This window comes from Equus asinus, chromosome 1 (assembly GCF_041296235.1).
Source record: "Equus asinus isolate D_3611 breed Donkey chromosome 1, EquAss-T2T_v2, whole genome shotgun sequence".
Taxonomy (NCBI): domain Eukaryota; kingdom Metazoa; phylum Chordata; class Mammalia; order Perissodactyla; family Equidae; genus Equus; species Equus asinus.
The window spans coordinates 174120557-174128599 of record NC_091790.1 but is presented as its reverse complement, the minus strand read 5'-3'; positions in this window follow the sequence as shown (position 1 = coordinate 174128599).

Genomic DNA, 8043 nt, shown 5'->3' with positions numbered 1-8043 from the left:
CTTCTTGGTATTCATCAATATGTTACTAATTTGAGTGCTCTTTAATCAAGGAAGTTTTAGAAATGATGCTCTAGAATTTCATCGTTAGCTACCTTTTAATCCATTTTTTTTAAACTTGTCTTTTTTTGCAATGTTTTTAGCACAAAAATGTTCAGGCATTTATGAGCTTCTACTGCTTTCCAGGAGTCTACGCTATGATGTTTTGTTGGAAGTAAGGGTTAACATATTCTTAAGGCACTCTCTTCTGCCATGCCATCTGCAGTGCAGTCGCTTTATGGGTACATATTAAAAATCAAGGAAGAAAAAATAAAGTAAAATGAAACTACCTGAACATTAAAAAACAATCTAGAAAGGCTGCCTTTATAAGCAAAGTAAATAATTGAGTAAATTTCCTAGTTAATGCGAACAAAAAACAGATATAAAATCACGGAAAATTATTCCAGGAAACTAATCATTCAATCGTGAACCTTTATCTAACTCTCTATTTACCATCCCCGTTTATAGATTATTGGCACTCTCTACATTATGAAGTGTAAACCAATGCTCTTGATTTCAATACCCATACATACGTCTACACACACACACACACACACACACATCCCTGCTTTTCCATTCATTTTCCCCCGATGGAGTAAATTTAATCAACATTCACCCAATTTTTCAGCCCTAAAATGTGGATGTCATCCCTGACCCCTCTTTCTATCTCATCCACTTGCCACCTATCAGCAGATTTCATCTGCTGTCTCTGCAAAACATATATATCCTGAATCTGGCATCTAGCTATCTCCAAAGATAACCGCCTTTGACTTAGTCTCCCATGTCCTTCTTCTACAATCATTTTCAAATCTGGGCTACATATTAGACTATTTGAAGAAATAAACACAACACAAACAAAAATTTTCATTAACCGTTACTTCCTTGTAGTACGTTGGTTAACGCTTCTTAATTCATTTTCATCATTTCTTAATGATTTTTTCCCTCTTTGTTTAAGGATTAGTTTTGTTCTCTAATCTAACCATATTCCTTAAGGAAGAAAATAAATCCAGATAAGAATCCACTACTGTTTTAATAGCTTAACTTCAACGTTCTAGTTTTTTACTTTTTCCTCCTGGATACAGATAACTGCCCAACATCCAGCCCCCAATATCTTTCTCCCACAACATTTTCCAAGCTTGGCTACATATTAAAATCACCAGAGGAGCCTTGAAAAATATCAACTCCTGGGCCCTACTCCCTGAGATTTTGATATAATTGCTTTAGACTGGGGTTGGCTGGAATCATCTCCAGAGAATTCTAACATGCAGGCAGGATTGAGAACCTAGATGGTCACAATAGACTCTCAGCTGGGGTTCCTGATTCTATTCTTGCTCCACTACCAATAGTCTTTTTCTCCTTCTAGCCAGAACCACCTTTTAAGATGGGAAATCAAATCCTGTAACTTCTTATCACACTAGGAATAACACTTCAGAGAGGCCTTCTCTGAAATCCCCATTTCAAATTCCCTTTTGACTCCATTACTCTCTATCCCCTTCACTTGGTTAATTTTTCTTTATAGAACTTAACATTACCTAACATTTAATTATATAGTGATGTGTTTCTCTTACTAAATATAAACATTCTGAGGTCCAGGATCTTGCCTGTCTTCCTCACAACTTCCTCCTCCATACCTAGAAAACGTGGTAGGAGCACAGTCAGTATTTATGGAATCAATTAGTGCCATATATATATATATAAAATAATATAAAAAATCATTTATCTCTCCCCTTGACTGTATTATGCACATGAATTTTAGTAATTGTGCCTCCAAAATTATCTCTAAAAGAGGCAGTTAACCCCACTGGATCCCAGACAGGATTAAGAATTAGAATCCCAACAGAATTTTTTCAAATTATTTTTGAAATTAATACCTCACATATTACTATAGAAAATAACCAAGAATTGTAAAAATGTGATAACATTACATTTAAAACAAATTCCCCACAAAATAGAGCATCATCATGGGTAATGGTAAAATGAATGATATTAGCTAGTCATCATTAATGTCTGAGTCAAAGCTTGAAAGTTAAAAAAAAAACCACCCAGAAACTAGGGAGAGCCTAAGTTTGAGTAATGTTTATTTCTCAGATCCAGCCAGTTTCCTGCCCTCTTTGTTTTAACAGTCTCCTGTCATCAGTGAACCAAGCAGAACACCACAGTCATTAACAAAGTGGGTAGGTGGCTTTCTGACCCACTCCAGGAAGTCACCCTAGGGGAATTCCCAAATCCCTTCAGACAAAACCAAATTACTGATTTCTTATCTGGCCAGGAATGAAACTTGTGATTAACCTGTAAATGAATCAAGGTTTATTCCGTTTCGAGCCTGGTTTACCATCAGAAGATGAAATCTGCTTTGGAAAGGAGTACTTCAAAGACAGCACTATAGTGTGAAAAACAAGTATCCCTCTAGGGAGAGAGGGCTTCTGTGGGCATCACACTTCCTGAGTTAAATCTGAGCCCCACTCCAGAGCCAGAGAGCCTACTGTGATTTCTGACCATCCCACTTAGCACTTGTATGATCTTGGGCTGTTTACATAAACTTTCTGGACTTCGATTTTCTCATACGTAAAATGGAGATAATAATAACACTTACCTCAAGACGTTATAGTGAGGATTATGTGAATTACTGGATGTAAGGTGCTTAGAAAAGTGTCAGGGCACAGGAAGTGCTCCGTGAGTGTTAGACAGTAATGACTGAAGGCATGGACTGCAAATCTGTTTCCTGTGTTTGAATTCCAGCCATGCCAGGTAGGTGACCTTGGGCAGGTGACTACCTCTCTGTCTCCATTTCCCCTTCTGTAAAATTGAGATAGTATTTACCTCAATAAGTTTGTGTGAGTATTAAGTGACTTAAAATAGGTAAAGCCCTTAGAACAGTAACTGACATATAGGAAATACTATAAAATGAATTTATTATTCTTAGTATTATTGCTATTATTTTCTTAGGTTACAAGTCAGTGCAAGATTTTTCAGACATTGATCTCTTCCAGGTCTCTTGTTTCTTTGATCATTATTTCTCAAGCCCCTTTGTTGCTTCCTTTACTTTGGTGGTTTCATAAAAGAACAGTAATTCCCTAAGGATATATTCCCGGCCCTCTGATCTCCTCATCCCATCTCTTCTCCTTTGGCAATATCATCGCTTTAACACATCTATTATTACCTCTCAGGAAGATGATTTCTAAAGCTGGGCCCATGGTCCAGGCCTCTCTAGGGAGCTCCAGACCTGATCCGGACATAGATGTTCCTTAGGCATTTCAGACTGTCTCTGTGCACAAAACTTGTCTCTGTTTCCTCAAAATGTTTTCCTCTTCTTGTCATATTAGCTTTGATCCTCTCTCTCCTTCATCCTTTATGTACAGTCACCAAATCCTGTTGATTCTAATTCACAATAAATTTTTAATGCATCCTCTCCTCTTCATTTTTTAAAAAAAAATTTTTTTTGAGGAAGATTAGCCCTGAGCTAACATCTTCTGCCAATCCCCCTCTTTTTGCTGAGGAAGACTGGCCCTGAGCGAACATCTGTGCCCATCTTCCTCCACTTTATATGTGGGACGCCTACCACAGCATGGCTTGCCAAGCAGTGCCATGTCTGCACCCAGGATCCGAGCTGGTGAACCCCGAGCCACGGAAGCGGAACGTGTAAACTTAACCGCTGCGCCACCGGGCCGACCCTCCTCTTCATTTTTCACGCTACTTCTCCAGTTCATAATTACAGTAGCCTTTCAATGGCCTCCTGAAATCACCTTCTGAAACTAATACCATCTGTAAGTCAGCATGAAAAGGAATGAATTACAGATATATGCTACAATGTGGGTCTTGAAAACATAATGCTAAGTGATATATATGGTGTACTGGGTGAGATAGTATCTCCCCAAAATTCCTGTTCACCCAGAACTTGTGAATGTGATCTTGTTTGGAAATAGGATCTTTGCAGATGTAGTCAAGCTAAGATGAGGTCATACTGAATTAGGATGAGCCCTAAATCCAATATGACCAATGTCCTTACAAGAAGAGGGAAATGTAGACACACAGATACTCAGAGACACAAAGGAGAATGCCTTATAAGTACAGAAGCAGAGATCATTTAAGTTATGCCTCCACGAGCCAAGGAATGCCAAGGATTGCTGGCAACCACCAGAAGCTATGAAGAGGCAAGCAAGGATCCTCCCCTAAAGTCTTCAGAGGGGGCATGGTGCTGCACTGGTGACACCTTGATTTCAGGCTTCTAGCCTCCAGAATGATAAGAGAATAAATTTCTGTTACTATAAGCTACCCAGTTTGTGGTAATTTGTTATGGTAGTTCTAGGAAACTTATATATATGGTATGGATATATCACATTTTGTTTATTCATCAGTTGATGGATATTTGCGTTGTTTCCACCTTTTGGCTAATTGGAATAATACTGCTATGAATGTTTGTGCATATCTATGATTCATTTTGAGTTAATTTTTGAAAAGACATGTGGGTTAGATAGGTTCATTTTTTTTTTTGATCTGTGGATAGTCAGCATCATTTGTTGAATATGATCCGTCCTCCATTGAATTTCTCTTGTATCTTTGTCAAAAATCATTTGCCCTTACTTGTGTGGATCTATTTCTAGGTTTTCTATTCTGTCCCATTGATCTATGTGTCTATTCCTTCTCCAATACAACACAGTCCTGATTACTGTAGCTACACAATAAGTCTTCAAATCAAGAAGGGTAATTCCTCCTACTTTATTCTTCTTTCTCAGAATTGTTTTAGTTGTCTAGTTCCTTTGGCTTTCCACATAAATTTTAGAATAATCTTATCTGTCATAGTGTATTCAGGCTGCTATGATAGCATACCATAGACTGGGTGGTTTGTAAACAACAGAAATTTATTTCCCACGGTTCTGGAGGCTGGGAAGTCCAAGATAAAGGTGGCTGTGGATTTGGTTTCTGGTGAAAGCTCACTTCCTGGTTCACAGAGCATCTTCTTGCTGTGTCCTCACATAGTGAAAGGGGGCTCTCTGGGGCCTCTTTCATAGGGGTACTAATTACATTCATGAGGGCTGTGCCCTCATGACCTAATCACCTCCCAAAGGCACCCACCTCCAAATAACATCATTTTGGGGATTAGGTTTCAACACATGAATAGGGGGGCGGACACAAATATTCAGTCTATAACATCTATATTTACAAAAAATCTTGCTGGGTAAATCCCAAAGTTTTACAAATCAATTATTTGCAGATAACTTTCAAATTTATATCTCCAAGACCAGCCTTTCTCCTGTGCTCCGTACTTGAACATCCACTTGACAGCTACACTTGAGTGCTTGGTTTTGAATATGTTAATTCTGAGATGCTCATTTCATCTTCAAGTTTAACCTCTGGTCTTCCTCCACCTAGTAAACGGCACCACTACTTAGCCAGATGCTCAAATGAAAAACCTTGTCTATGAAAGATTTTGAGTGCTTTAAAAATACACACGCACATGCATACATCAGAAAATATCTTTTGTCAGTTTAAAAACATTTCAATGTTCAATTGCTGTTAGAGTAAAATGCAAACTCCTTACTTAAGGCCCACAATGCCCTTCCATCTCACACCCCTTCCTTCATGAAGCTCCAGCCTCAGGCCTCCTTTGTGGTCCAAGCAGGGCAAGAACAAGAACGAAGGTGAAGTAAGTCAGGCACCTAGCGTGCAAAATATAAGAACTTACAGGATCCTGAGAGTGAATGCCTCTTAAATTTTCCTCCCTAGGGTCCCCACGTGCCCTACCCTTGTCCCAGGCTTGGGTCCAAGCTTTTTCCTGCATTAGGGCCTTGGTACTAGCCATGTCCTCTGCCCAGAAAGTTCTGCTCTCCTACTTTTTATGGCTGGCTCCTTCTGGTCATTCATAACTCTACTCAGGTCTAACTACTTTATCTAAAATAATAATAATAACAGTAGCTAAAATTTATTTACCTCTTACATTGAGACTGGGCCTATGCCAAGCCCATAATGTTATTTAATCTTGAAACAACCCTTTAAGGTGGGTGCTATCATTATCTCCGTTTTACAGATAAGGGAACTGATGCAGAAGAAAGAGGCTAAGTAAATTGCCCAAGTGCACACAGCTACTGATAGTAAACGATCTGTCTAGGAAATAACATGAGTGGTTTGATTCCAGAAACTGAGCAGTTGTTTATTTCCTTTGGGTCACCTACAATCTGCAATAGTCTTGTTTGTTTACTTGCTTATTATCTTTCCTCATTAACATGTGAGCTCCATGAGGCAGCTTGGTTCATCTTTGATGTTGTCTCCCCAAATCTAGTTGTGCCCGGCTGTGCTCGATGATCCATAACGTTTATTGAATGAAAGCCTTTAGAAAGACAGATGCGGCCCCAAAATAACCAAACTACTGAAAAATACTTACCTGTGAAAGTCTGTGAAGTAAATATTTCAAAATCTTACATCAAAGATTCCCTAAGAAAAAAAAAAATTATTACAAAACTTTCAAGACTTTCAAAGAATGGTGCATGGCTACATTCCTTCTAAATCATCTTGAAGTACATAAATCTGCCCTCTTCCTTGATGGATCTGCTTTTCTGTGGTGGCAAAGATAATGACTGTGTTTTCAAGATTTTTTCTTCTGAAAGTTAGATGCATAAAATTGAGTTTAGGCCTCTTTCAGTTGGAGTTGTTTGCATTCGTTCCTTGTTCTCTGAAAGTTTGAATCATTTCTTCTTCCTAGCTCTTTTGATCTACTCTTTCTCCTACTCCAACCTTTCTCGACTGACTCTTTCCTTCAGGGCACCTGCACTATCTAGTTGAGAAAGTGTTTTGGTGTCCTGAATGTTCTAAATCTATGATGAGATCTGACATTATATGGAATTTAAAGGAAGAATTCTTGTGGCTCCTTTGTCGACTCCCCTTTGTCTGATGGCTTTCTGAAGGTGTGGGTGGTGGTCCAAAGGGATGTAAAGGCATACCTCCTTTTATTGCACTTCGCTTCACTGCACTTCACAGATTTGAGTTTTTTACAAATTGAAGTTTTGTGGCAACCCTGAATCGAGCAAGTCTATCAGCACCATTTTTCCAATACTACTTGTCTCTCTGTCACATTTTGGTTATTCTCACAGTATTTCAAACTTAGTCATTATCGTTATATTTGTTATGGTGATCTGTGATCAGTGATCTTTGATGTTACTACTGCAAGTGATTTGAGGCGCCATGAACTACGCCTATATAAGATGGCAAACTTAATCTATAAATGTGCGTATTCTGACTGTTCCACCAGCCTGCCGTTCCCTCATTTATCTCCCTCTCCTTGGGCCCCCCATTCCCTGAGACACAACAATACTGAAACTAGGCCAATTAATAACCTTGCAATGGACTCAAGCATTCGAATGAAAGGAAGAATTGCATGTCTTTTACTTTAAATCAAAAGCCAGAAACTATTAAGCTTAGTGATGTTGCAAGCCAAGACAGGCCAAAAGTTAGGCCTTGTGTGCCAAGTTATGAATGCAAAGGAAAAGTTCTTGAATAAAATCAGAAGTGCTACTCCAGTGAACACACAAATGGTAAGAAAGCAAAACAGCCTTATTGGTGATACGGAAAATGTTTCAGTGGTCTGGATAGAAGATCAAACCAGCTACAACCATCCCTTAAGCCAAAGCCTAATCCAGAGCAACACCTTAACTCTCTTCAATTCTATGAAGGCTAAGAGAGCTGAAGAAGCTGCAGAAGAAAAGTTTGAAGCTAGCAGAGGTTGGTTCATGAGGTGTAAGGAAAGAAGTCCTCTCCTAAAAACTCAAGGTGAAGCAGCAAGTGCTGATGTAGAAGCTGCAGCAAGTTATCTAGAAGATCTAGCAAGATAAGTAATGAAGGACTGGCTACACTGAACAATAGATTTTCAATGTAGACAAACACCTTATACTGGAAGAAGATGCCACATAGGACTTTCATAGCTAGAGAGAAGTCAGTGCCTGGCTTCAAAGCTTCAAAGGACAGGCTGGTTCTCCTGTCAGGGGCTAATGCAGTTGATGACTTTAAGTTGAAGTC